This window comes from Cyprinus carpio, chromosome B1, assembly GCF_018340385.1.
Source record: "Cyprinus carpio isolate SPL01 chromosome B1, ASM1834038v1, whole genome shotgun sequence".
NCBI lineage: Eukaryota > Metazoa > Chordata > Actinopteri > Cypriniformes > Cyprinidae > Cyprinus > Cyprinus carpio.
The window spans coordinates 34,356,315-34,368,944 of record NC_056597.1 but is presented as its reverse complement, the minus strand read 5'-3'; the positions used below and the strand labels follow the sequence as shown (position 1 = coordinate 34,368,944).

At 37.3% G+C, this 12,630-nt stretch overlaps 1 long non-coding RNA gene across 2 annotated transcripts; it reads left to right on the top strand.

Moving 5' to 3' along the window:
* The first annotated feature begins 5,407 nt into the window (after positions 1 to 5,407).
* LOC109059455 lies at positions 5,408 to 6,358 on the top strand. Of its 2 annotated transcripts, none has more exons than XR_006153818.1 (3): positions 5,408 to 5,488; positions 6,071 to 6,171; positions 6,236 to 6,358. It is a non-coding gene; the product is annotated as an uncharacterized LOC109059455 (long non-coding RNA). The 2 variants fall into 2 exon arrangements; XR_006153819.1 differs by having other exon boundaries at positions 5,410 to 5,492.
* The last annotated feature ends 6,272 nt before the right edge of the window (positions 6,359 to 12,630 follow it).

Below are 12,630 nucleotides of genomic sequence, written 5' to 3'. Positions count from 1 at the left end.
AGATGACAACAGTGTTTATATTCAAAGAACATGGTGGGTGAGAGTTCTGTGTTTTTGTAGTGCTGTCATGCAAGATACATCAACAAATGTTTTAACCAAACTTTAGTACTTAAGTATTTTGTATGTGTGACCGGATGAGTTTTATCATGGTTTGTGGATTCATTAGAATCAGTTTCCATTTTAACTTTTGCATATTCCCAATGGGAAGACACGCCTGCTGGCATTGAGTGGCATCTTGTTGATCACACCTGCTGGCTCAATCATAGTGTTGCGTTCTAGTGGAGGCCTAGTGGCCTTATGAAGCAAGTCTAAGTGTGGCATAGTCATTCTGCTCTGTGTCCCTGTCTTGTGGGCCGTAAAGGTCCAGGGGTTAATGTCCGGTTGCTTTCCCCTGGTGTGTGTGTGCATCTGTGGTATGGTGTGGTGAGTGTCTGTGTCTGTCTGGTGTGTGTGTGTGTGGTGTGGTGTGGCATGGTGTGTGTGTGGTGTGGTGTGGCGTGGTGTGGCATGGTGTGTGTGTGGTTGTGGTGAGTGTCTGCTGTGTGTGTGTGTGTGTGTGTGTGTGTGTGTGTGTGTGTGTGTGTGTGTGTGTGTGTGTGTGCGAGTGCATGTCTGAAGTGATGAGCACAGGTAGCATAAATCTTGCTGTTGTCTAAGAATGGGGTAAGACACACTTTTCTTGTGGCTTCTTGTGGAAGGGGGGAGATTGTTTAAAGTGGATGTCTATTCGTGTTATTATTTGTATTTTAGGTGTGGCCTGAGAGCGCTAGCTGTTGTTTCATAAGCCTGTATCTACGGCTGTTTCTCACACTGGTTTCATCTACGGCTGTTCTTACGACTGTTCTGTATAGCATCTGATCCTACAGTTTCATTGTCCTTTGCATGCAGCTAACAGTGGGCCATCACAGTACTGGACTGCTGCTCCCTTGAGCAGGGGCGGATCTAGAAAAATATTGATGGTGGTGGCGAGAAGGGGGCAGGAATTTTTGAGGGCTGGCAACATATGGCAGGCGTATATATACTGAAATTTAGTCACAGTCATCACAGTTTGATCATAAATAGTATATGTACACACTACAGAAGGGCACAGGCTGCAATTTACAAACTTAATCTCATGCAATCAATGTCTTGCATTTGAAACAGTTCATATAAGGAATAAGTGACCATACAATGTGATCTCACTTAATAGGAGATTGAAGTGTGATAGGAAGTAAGGGGCATTATCACAGGAAAGGCATTAAGGTTAAGACACAGGTTATGAATGGCAGATGTGTGAGAGGGGGAAGCAAACTGTTTTTGACTGTGTCTGTATATGCAAAATAAGAAACATAAAAAAAAGAATAACACTGCTTTATATTCAGCAGGATTTAAACCATTTACACTGTCACATCATTAAACTTTGTTTCTCACAATTTTGGTTTTATTAAAGGTTCTCAGTTGCAAAAACCAGATATAAACACAAAAATTTGAATCTAACCATCTAACTCAACCAGTCAAGAGCTACATTTAGTCTTATATGTTATATGAATATGGTCCCTGAAGCAGAGGTTTTATTATCTGACAATAATAATAAATAAATAAACATAGGCACAAATACAAATGTACTTTTACAAATTGTTTTTGAAAAATATGGTGTTATTGTTTTGGCAAGTTTAAATGAAATCATCTATGAAAACTTGTGTGATATTCCTTTAAAATAACGTTTTAGTAGATCTTTTTTAAGTATATTTTACTGTGCAATTTCTTACATAATTTCTCTGCGTTAGACCAAACTTTTATTTTGGTAGGTTGTAGACGGAGTCGGAGTTCTGTGTTTTTTAATTAAACTATTATTATTATTAGCTATTAGGCCTACTTGAAGTATAGCATACTCTACTGTGCAATAGTACTATATTTCTGTTTAAATTTCTTCAAGTTATACGGAAATTTTATTTTGACAGGTTGTCAAATCGAGTTTTGATTTAATGTACAGCGCTACTTTTGATTTATTCATTCAAAAATGGCAGAATTCCGTGACGTTCTGCTTTATACAGCAAGTTCCATTTGTGACTGAGTTCCACGATTCAATCCCTGTCGCTTTGCAAACACAGACGGGGTGAATTTATGAATGAAAGTGTGAAAGTTCTGACACAAAACGAAGTTGTTACGTATCCTCACGCTTTTTAAAAGTGGGTAACATAACGTATCACGTAGTAGACTACACCACTGTCACGTTAGGTAGCGAAATAACGTTCTTCAACCTGATATTTATCATATCAAAGTCAACATTACAACTATGCTAGTACTGTGCTTTCATTTTAGCTTCATTTCTTGATAGATAGATAATCCATTTTGACCTCTTTCCTCCTGTGTCTCCTCGCGCCCTCCTGGTTCCCCTCGCTTCGCGCGCACTCAAAGTTTTCCAAACAAACCAGTCTCGTGCCGCTCTGGCGTCCTCTCGTGCTGCTGCGTTCACTGCAGTCGGACTTTGGAGATTCACGCTCGTAAATTTTCAAATTGGCCATAACTTTTAATTCGTTGCTGCCAACTGGCATTTGCCACCCTATGCCACCCGGTAGATCCGCCCCTGCCCCTGAGTGTTCTGTGCATTTATATTCACAGGTGATTGTTTGATGAGCTGTGATATTCCTGAAACTTAACAGAAAGGAAGTGTATTCGTTTCTTTTTGGTTTGTCACTTGCTTCTGGATTTGTACGCACTGATTTGCTGTGGGGGTTGTCCCTTCTGTTAAAGGTAAAGCTTTATTACGGTCTCTTTGTAACGGTGGGTATTTAACTGGTAAACTGACGAGACCATTCTTGAATGTTTTAGGGTTAATGGCTGTAAAACAAATGTTTTATCTGGGTAAGACCCGTCTCTTGCTCTCATTAGTAGTCTTGAACCTGTTCCCTTGAGTAGCACCTGAGGGTGCGTGGTATTTCCCTGGGTGCAAGCCCCAGGGTGGCATAGTCGTCTCTACACTATTTCTGTTGCGTGGCGCTGCGTTGCTACATTCGCATGTTCTGCTGTGTTGTGTTTTCTAATGTTAAGATTGCAATGCCAACCTGTCTTTTATATTTTTCAGAAATATATAATTTCGTTATTTCGACATAAGTCTTTATTTTGAGATATTAAAAACCTCACAGGTAACATGTTTTTATTTGCTATTACAAAAAAGCAAGAGAATGTGGATCTATATCTTGTGGCAAGTATTGTCTGCTGCACTTTTCCGGTCGGCGGATCCCGATCCGACCCATCCCGATAACAGAGGAAAGGGCTTCAGCTCCATCAGTTTTGGTCGTAAGACACCCTCAGTAACATGAAAATATATTATATAAATATATATATCAATATTTCATTCGCACTCAACAGGATGAGCTTTCTGCTATCTCGGTCTACCTGAACGTCTTTCTGAAATGTCAGAAATGAACCAGGCTCATGCATCACAGACGAACCATGTCTATAAAAGCTGGACATGTCTACTTTTAAAATAAGCAATTTAAATAGAAAAAAAATAATAATAATTTTATGTTTAGGCCTATGCAATTATGAAACCAGTGAGAGGTGCAGTGTTTCCCGTCTGAACTCATTATCTGTAATGTGGTCACTCCATCACTCTATTATGGTCATCTATGGAATTCGTGAATTCAGTTCACATTTCTAAGTAGGCTATAGCCTATAATTAAAAAAAAAAAAAAATAAAGTAGACTAATTAGATCACAGGCTAAAGTAAAATTCAGATGGCATTTTATTGGTCATGAATAAAGTTGTCAAGTCTGTTTTGTCAGTAACATGCAGCAGCCGTGAAAATATCATATTTTATTTTATTATTATTATATTTTTTTTTTTATTCCATGAGCAAAGAATCCGCAGGATTAATAAACTCGGCTCGTCTGCCGCTTCTCTCCTGGTGAAAAATGAACTGCTGAGCTTGCGGTTGCCGCTTGCCGCGAATCGGTGCAGTACAGAAGGGATGAAAGGGGCGGTTCAGCGCCGTGAATCGGTGATTAAAGCATAATCTCATTTTTTTTACCCATAAACAAAAATACGAAAAATCCAGCTAAATTTTCAAACGAAAATCTAACCGTTTCTCATTTCTCTTTATTTATTTTATAAGTAGACAATCAAATGACCAAAAGATACATGGACCGTGTACGATTTGATCATTTCATTTCCTATTTAGAATGCAATATAAGAAAAGTTTTTCCGTTTTAGTTTAACAAACCGAAAATGAGAGTTTGGCTCGATTTCTCATTTTTTCGTTTGAGGTTTACAAATCGGTTTATGTCTTCAATATTTCATTCGCACCTGTGGGCGGCGCTGAAACACTCCTCTCATCTGATTGGTCGAATCGCTCCGCCTTCAGCTCGGTCTTTTCATTCTTTCAGGCAGAATAAGAGTCAGTACTATAATGTCTGAAACCACCACTCACTGTTAATTAGCATAATATTTGAATCAGATGTTGCTGGATACATGAATCGTATGTGTTTGTGACATTAATTAATAAATAATTGTGAAAATTAAAAAAGTTAAATTTATTAAATAAATTAGAAATAACGTTTACATTTATGAATGTAAGCATGTGTAGCCAACTCAGTTCACATTAAAAGAATGAGATAGAAAAGAGAGAAGGTAGAACATATATATATATATATATTACCACATAAATAATTTTCACTTATCATCAACCAATTTAATATGTAATAAAACTAATATTACTAATTTATTTCATAAATTTAACTTTATTAATTTTCACAATTATTTATTAATGTCACAAACGCATACCTAGTGCCTTTTGACGAGAGTGGTAAATGTTACAGACATATTATCATGGAACTGTTCAGTCTATTTTTTATTTTTATTTCCACTTAACTTTTATCCAAGGAGACAGAATCATTTGCACTGTATTTATCAGTGGGACAATATTCCTACAACACTATTGTAACGCAGAGTCAGAGACGTTCGGATCCATTTGCAGTATTTTATTAAGAGAGTGGGTCAAAACAGGCAGAGATCAGGAAACAGCGTCACGTGTGTCAAGGGATATCCAGAAATCAGGTAACAATACCCAGGCAGAGGTCAGGGGCAGGCAGCAGAGAATCAGTCGGTATACACAATCCAAGATCAAACACGGAAGGCACAAACACAGGGAAACCGCTCGGAAATGCCAGACAGAACTACCGTAAACAAGACTTTGAACTTATTGAGAGTCCAAACACAGTATATATAGGGGAGTGGTAATGGGGAACACCTGGTGGTGATTAGCCCTTAGCACGGGATTATGGGAAATGGAGTTGGGAGAGCTTTGCTGTAATGAAGAATGTATGAATATTAAGTGTCTTGATGGGATCCAATACGTACTGGACGTTGTTTCGTGGATGCGGGGTGTTGTGTTTTGGTGACGTCATAGACGCATGCGCAGTAGAGACAGTAAACGATCGCACGTGCTTTGGTCTTCCGAGAAGAGTCTACAGAAAACGGCGGATTAATTAACAGTGATTGTTTATCGGTAGGTAATTAATCTTTCTTAATCTTTTTCATTTAATGTTTTGTTGTTTCAACATATAGTCTTGTGAAGTGTTATGTATCTGAAGCATTGTAAACGTGTTTAGCTGACATGACTTGCATAATGCTCACAGCGGTTCTATTTTAATCTTATACTTCAGTACTATATGGATAGACTGCAGGGCTAATGTAAAATTAACCTGATTTGCTCGGCTAATGAATACTTATTTGTTATTGCATTGTTCTAGATGAATGTCTTTAAAAAGGGCAGTTGTCCAGTAATTTCAAGGTGCACCAGGTGTGTACCATGTTACCATTATAACACAGCACAGAATAAGAACATGGAGGACATCCTTAGAAAAATTGTATCACCAAGTGATCAGTTAACCTTCAATGGTTTATGGTCTGATAGTACTTGGTAACTTTTTTTTTTTTTTATAAACTTACAATGACCATTCATTTTTTCATGTATTGTAAAAATCACTTTGTCCCGTACTTTATGTGAAGGTACACCTCCACAGTCCCTAAATGATAGTGAAAGACACACCTTAACACAGTTGGATCATAATATTTTGTCTCTTTTCAGACCCCAGCCAAGGTTCAGTGATTGACATGACAGCCCTACGAAATGTGCAGCCAAACAGGGCATGCTGGATGCATCCACAAAGCAGTGACCAAATAAAGATGGTATGTTGAATTTTTTGCATTTTTATGCAAAGTGTATAATCATACTTACACTTCGTTTTTCTAGATAAAAAATGCTTTAAATGAAAAGGAATCACGACAACAATTTTTGGCACAAGTAGGAGCAACAATTCTGAACAGATCAGATTTTTTTTTTACCTTGGGACATCCAAATGATGTTGAAGGGACTGTGAGTATTATCACATGCTTTCAGTGGATTATTGTGTCATTTAATCAGGCCGGGAATTTGACTCCACCCCAGGCCACCTCTGTTGGTGCAGTCACCACCACCCAATTCATGTGTCCACCAGACTGCTAAACTTGTAGGCTAACCCTGTTAGTTGATGTAACAGGTAGACTACCATACATAATTTGAATGAGTAAATAAATAAACCCTCAAAAGCTCACTAGGAATCCACCATCTATATCATCTTTCCCTGAATCCCTCTCTCTCTCACTCTGCACATCTAGTTTCTCTGCTATATGAAATAAGCACTTTCAATAATCTATATTAATTATGCAGCCATCAATTGTATGTCCCCATGATCACAGTCCTACTACTGATGATCTTATAAATCAAAAAAGCACATATTGTTCTAATAGTATAGCCAGCATGTTTAGTTTTGCTTATAGTCCACCCCCTTTTGTTTAACAGCAGGAGCACTTGGAGCACTAGTGCTACTGTTGCTTCCTTCGTCACCTTCAAAATAAATAAATAAACATTGTAGAATAGACTACATATTGTAGGCTAGAAATGGAAAATCAAAATTTCTGGTCAAATTTGGCACTAAAAAAAATACTGTGTCCCCATATGTAAAACAGTGTGCTAGTTTGTCATAAAGATGCTCTTTTAAAACTTCTATCATTATATATATTTGTATTTTTTTTTTTTTAGAATAGTTTGTATCTATTGTAAGTCTCTTTGGATGAAAGAGTCCGTCTGCCAAATGATTACGGAAATATAAGGGGTGGAACAGTTCAACTTTTTCACGGTTAGGTTTGTTTCACAGTATGTGCTATGTTTATGGGAAAACGATACTTTCAAAAAAATATATATTTTATCATATTATTAAGAATATTCTAACTACAAGCAACAGCACAAATAAATACAATAGAGTAAAGCTACAAATAAAACAAACTGACTTTCAGGGTTTTTTAGGTAGGTATAGCATGGTTTTTAGGTACATAAATTGAATAAAGTAATCAAATGTAAAACAGCATTGGATTTTGGACAGATTAAAGATAAATCTTTATTAAAGTTACAAAAGCTTTTCAATCAAGAGCAGTGAGATGATTTCTTTGTTGTTGCTGTTCGATTAATATAAAGACTGTCACTTTAAAAGAATGCACTGATCCGTGTTCGTATTCGTATGAACAAGAGTGAATGGTTTGGCCATTCGGGTTTTTTTTTTTTTTTTTTCATGGCTGTTGTTGTAATGTCTGGGAAGCCAGAATGTTCATCCATCAACAGAAACATATATTAACTGAACCCTGTTTGTTTTACGTGTTATTTATAGTAAACCATATTACAGAATGCTTTGTCAGATTTAAGTTGAACAGTGTTTCCAGCGCGTGCCGAACCGTGTGTGCAGAACCGAACAGTTCGATTTTTTCAGTGAACCGTCCCACCCATAGTAAATATAATGTAAATGTAATGCTGATCGACCTGCTCCCTTACTGGTGAACATGGCTGGGATTTTGCATCAAACCAAAATGCGTCTGTGGCCAGGGCTTTTCTCTTTTTTATACGTTCCCGCTCTGCTCCTCCTTTGCTTTTACGCTCCGTTTTTTGCACGGTTTTCTCTGGATATAGCCAATTAGGCAGTGCTTCGCTGATGTTGGGTCATGTGGTGGTGTCATTTTCACTCCACGATCGCCTGATTCGTAGATTCATAAATCCGTCAATTAATTCGCAGTTGCATCCCAGCCTATTGCACGTCAGCCTGATCGACTGCACAGCGGCAGCCGGCAGGCCAGAATGACCATCAGGCCACCGGGAAATGTCCCGGTGCTCCCGATGGCCAGTCCGCCCCTGAGTTCAATTTAACTAATATAATATAACATCATATATCATATGATACTAAATATGTAGAGTTTGGTATTTATGAGCATTGTGATAACAACCCAAGCAGTCACAAGGAGGATCACTAGTGAAGCTGGGGTCCAAAGGGTTATTTATTTAAGCAGGTGTGCAAAATATGCAAATAAATAGGTACAAGAGCTTAAAACAAAGATTGTAATAAAACCAGTCTAAAACTAGAACTGCAAGTACTAAAAACAGTACCAACTCCCCTCTACAACATTGAGGCTGGAGTTTCCCTTGCTTCACAGCACAACAATCATGTCCAAGCTCTCTATCTGTTCACCCCCAACTTCTAGTGGCGGCCATCTTAAATACACCTTTTTTCCCGCTCTTCCCAAATTGGAACATACCATTTTATAAATAAAAATCTTTCCTTTCAACTCTCATTATACGCATGATTTAGAGACAGGTTTAAGTAAATACATAAATACAATTAAAAAAGAGACGAACGAATAAACCAACACATTTGCACTAACATTACCAGTGAAACTTGTGATGGTAGATATTTTCAAAGTCTCTCCATCACACACCCCACCCCTTCTCCCTGACACTGTAAAGTGTCAGAACATAGCTACTCAGTCCAGCCACTCATACCCAGAATCCGTGGGCACTCACAACACTGCCCATAGATCTCGACCATTCAACTAGGCCTCTCATCGCCCCTTCCATGGTCGAGTCCTCCCTGGCATACACGTCGTCCTCTCTAATGACGATCCTTGCCAGTGAATGTCCCTGGGTTCTGCCGTCCTGTAGACACTTAAGGGGTTGAAAACCTGGGTCCTTCAACTTCCCAGAGGCAACAAATTCACCATTGACAATAGACTCAAACCTCGCTTTCCCATCATTGGCAAAACACGAGCATTTCCACCAGTTCGCTTGCTCTCCATGGGGTTGCAAGTAACGTTCCACCTCTCCGCATCCTTGGACACGCCCAAATTCTCGCCACTTCCGTTACTCGTCCGCACCGCGCCGATCAGTGTGCACCCTCATCAGCTCAGTCAGAAGTACCGGTGTGTCCTCCTGGGCCTGGATCCCACCGCTGCCACCATGTGTGATAACGACCCAAGCAGTCACAAGGAGGATCACTAGTGAAGCTGGGGTCCAAAGGGTTATTTATTTAAGCAGGTGTGCAAAATATGCAAATAAATAGGTATAAGAGCTTAACCCTCTGGAGTCGATTAACGCGTATACGCGTTTTGGGGTATTTTCTCCTGATAACCCCGAAAAGAACTTAAATTACACTTTCAGTTTTTTGATCGTACAGATAAGTGCAATACATCAATCGAATCTGTAAAGGGTCTACTTTTTTTGTATACAGACATAATAACAACAAAACTTTGTGCACTTATAAAATAAAGAAACAAGGAGTGCTGTCTGCAGCCTTTGTCTGCGCTGATCTTCAGATACAAATGCGTCATTAAAATGAACTGTAACTCAGTGAATACTCAACGAAGAGACATTAGAGAGATATCTATAGAAAGCCTGACATGTCTACTTTTAGAACTAAACAAGTGCTGCTGAAAACAAATATTCTGTGATAAAGTATTCCATATGAAAACCACGCGATGTCCGTTTTTCACGTCTCCCCTTCATTATCTTATAATGCGACCACGCCCCCGCGCCGAGCGCGCTTTTGAGATTCAAATGTTTCACTGAAGCGCGCGGCTTTTGAATACGCCCACACAACAGAAGACAACGCAGCGAGATTGTTCTTTAAGTTTTTATTATTTTACTGTTTGCTTCGCGATGAGAGGAATAAGACATAAATTCACCCCAAAAAGATGTGATGTGGTTGAGGATTTGAGATTTGGATTTCCTCAGAAAAAAAAGAATGAAGCACTTTATTCAGCAGAGATCATAAACATGAGTAAGTCTCTTTTTATTTATTTTTATATACTTGTACTAGATTTCACATAACGTGTAAACATTTTACTAGTTAGACTTTTTTCCAAAGTTACTTTCCAAACTATAATTCCTGACTAAATGTATAATCAAGTGAAATATTATGAAGTTTCAATAACAATATACACTACTATACCATTCAAAAGTTGATGTAAATAATATAAATGTAACAATAAATGTAACTGTAACAAATGTAACAATCATTGCTGTTCTTTCAATTTATCCCCCCTAAAAACCTAAAAAAAAATATTCTCAGCTCTTTTCAACATAATAATAACATTTAATAATAATAATAATAATAATAATAATAATAATAATGATAATAATAATAAAATAAATGTTTTTTTTGTAGAAAATAAGATTGTTAAAAGGATTTCTGAAGGGATTGTGTGACTGGAGTAATGATAGCAAAAAATTCAGTTTGAAAGTCAGCTTTGATTGTTCCTAATAAACTGTTTAACTGCACTCACAAGTGAATATTAAGTTATGTTGTGGGATAATTAAATATATTCTAAATAAACTACAAACATAAAATTATATAGATTTATTTTGTCCTCACATTCTTTCTTGTAACTCATCCCTCTCAGTGACACAGCTGACTGAATGGCTCATTATGCAGCTCATTATGCAGGCCTTTGTCTTCTCAGGTGTGAATTCATGATAGTTGACGCCTACTCGCATTTGACTTTACCAACAAAAAGTGTCTTAGAAAATTCAAATCAATATATTGTTTTCTGTAAGTGAGTAAACAAGATGATTTTCACATCATTTAGAAAAAAAAAAAATTTCTAGGCTACAAGCTCCAGTTCTCAAAATTCCTGGGAACCAATTTTCTGTATGTGTTTTATTGCCTTTTTCAAGTGATTTAACATTTTTAGTTTTTCACTAACCACGCATAACATTTTTTTTTCTCAAAAACACAATCCTGTACATACATGCTGCTCACATATTTATTATAGCCTAGTTTGTGCTGATTACAGTGAGATTAGACTTTAGCCATTTAGATATTTATAAGAAACTGAAAAAAGCACAAATGTCAGGGCATGACAAAACTTCTCCAGGCCCCAAAAATACCCTTAGACTCCAGAGGGTTAAAACAAAGATTGTAATAAAACCAGTCTAAAACTAGAACTGCAAGTACTAAAAACAGTACCAACTCCCCTCTACAACATTGAGGCTGGAGTTTCCCTTGCTTCACAGCACAACAATCATGTCCAAGCTCTCTATCTGTTCACCCCCCAACTTCTAGTGGCGGCCATCTTAAATACACCTTTTTTCCCGCTCTTCCCAAATTGGAACATACCATTTTATAAATAAAAATCTTTCCTTTCAACTCTCGTTATACGCATGATTTAGAGACAGGTTTAAGTAAATACATAAATACAATTAAAAAGAGAACGAATAAACCAACACATTTGCACTAACATTACCAGTGAAACTTGTGATGGTAGATATTTTCAAAGTCTCTCCATCACAAGCATGCTAAGGAAATCATCTTCATCCTTCTCATAATTTTCATGATTTTACTGAAAATCAGTCATAATTGAGTTCATTTTGTTGGCTTTATTCAATCTTTTTCATGATTTTTATCATTGTTATAATTGTTCTTGTATGTTTACAGCTGACATGCACAATTATGGATCATTTGAATGTATTAATTTCTGAAGTTGAGTCTCATGAGTTACTTGCAATCTGCTGCTTAATGGACAAATTAAACATGTTTCTCTGGATTTCAGTGTATTTTGATATTTATTTTATTGTTCTATGTCTGTCCATGCATTAATATATTATTATTATTTATGTGTGGTGTATGTAGCATTTTCTTGTTGTTTTCTTTCTCAAGGTTTGTGTGGTTAGTTTGATCTGTTCAGTTCTGCTGGTAGATGCTGTAACTGCACCGATCTGCTGCCAAAGAGCATCTTTCTACATTGATGGAGATTTAAAAGTAGATTTATATTCTGATAAATCCTTGCAAGCAACATAAAGTGGAGGCTCCTAAAAGCAGCTGCCACTGAGATGCTAATACTAACAATTATCTTTATCAAAATATAACTAGCAGGTCTTTTTGCTTCGGTTAAACATGTGATGTCTGCAGCAGTTACTTACCAAACAGGAAGTTCAGGAAGAGCTGTGAGGCTTCAGCTAAACACACAGACTACACTTCCCACAATGCAGCTCTTCTCTCAGGACTGATATGAAGGAGAAAGTGTGACTTTAATGTTCAAGCAATATTCTGGATTATTTCGTTTCTTTAAACAGCAGCATTTCTGCAATTGACCCTTCACAGAGAGCTTGATTGACAGGTGATTTGACCAATAATAATGCAGAATCTGACATATGAATAAGAAATGAGAGTGGATTGTATTTTAATTTAGGATTAAAAAATTGTGTTTGTTTGCATGTTTAATAGGTTGAAATGAAATACCTTCTGATGTTCATTAATGTTTATTTTGTGTTATAACTAGTGAAGCAGAAGA